The sequence below is a fragment of the Tupaia chinensis genome, unplaced genomic scaffold (assembly GCF_000334495.1).
Source record: "Tupaia chinensis unplaced genomic scaffold, TupChi_1.0 Scaffold000429_1, whole genome shotgun sequence".
NCBI lineage: Eukaryota > Metazoa > Chordata > Mammalia > Scandentia > Tupaiidae > Tupaia > Tupaia belangeri.
The window spans coordinates 4,563,714-4,564,567 of record NW_006159934.1 but is presented as its reverse complement, the minus strand read 5'-3'; positions in this window follow the sequence as shown (position 1 = coordinate 4,564,567).

Below are 854 nucleotides of genomic sequence, written 5' to 3'. Positions count from 1 at the left end.
TCTGGAAAACATAGTGAGACCTGTCTGAAAAAGAGCTGGGAGCCAGCCACAATGGCACAAGTGCTAGGGGCTGTTGCATGAAGCTGGAGTTACACGGGAGGCCCACTCAAATCCTGGGCCAAACCTGAATAGGCTGGCAGACTATCCTATAATCCTAGATAACTGAGATCTGGAGCTGAAGATCTCAAAAGCAAAACTTTCAAAATCACTTATCATTTTCTCTTCCCTTCCCTCTTTCTGCTCTCTCTTACTAAAGAAAAAAAAAAGGCATATGGCATACATATCCGTAATTTCAGCTGGGAGGATAGGACAGGAGGATCGTAACAGAGACCTTGTCTTCAAAAAAAATGAGTTAATTTTTAAAAATTTATAACGAATTCTGTTAAAATGGAATAATGTTCATGCTCATAGGGAAGTTAAAATAAAAATCCCAGAAAGGATTTGGGTGAGTTATCATCTTCTCTCAGGTTCAATTTATTGTTTTTCAATCAATAAAATAGGGATGGCCACTTCTTAAGGTAGCGATAAAAAGATAACTCATGAAAAATTGTATTCTTATTGTTACTTTTGCGATGAAAGAAGCAAACAATTATACATATAGTATTACTTCAAAATTGCTAAACATGGCCACCTCTGTGGGCTACCAGTATTGCTCTGCTCAAAACATGTCAGATCTCATAGGGTCACCTCGGTTCAAATCCCCAGCCCATTTGGTTGGAAACCCACCAAGTATGCATGCAAGTGCCCAAGAGCTGACAGGCTGGAGGGCTGGAGGAAGGAGATCATGGCATGACCAGGCCCATTGTTCTCTCTCACACTCTCTCATGTCTCTATGTACACAAGCATACTCTCAT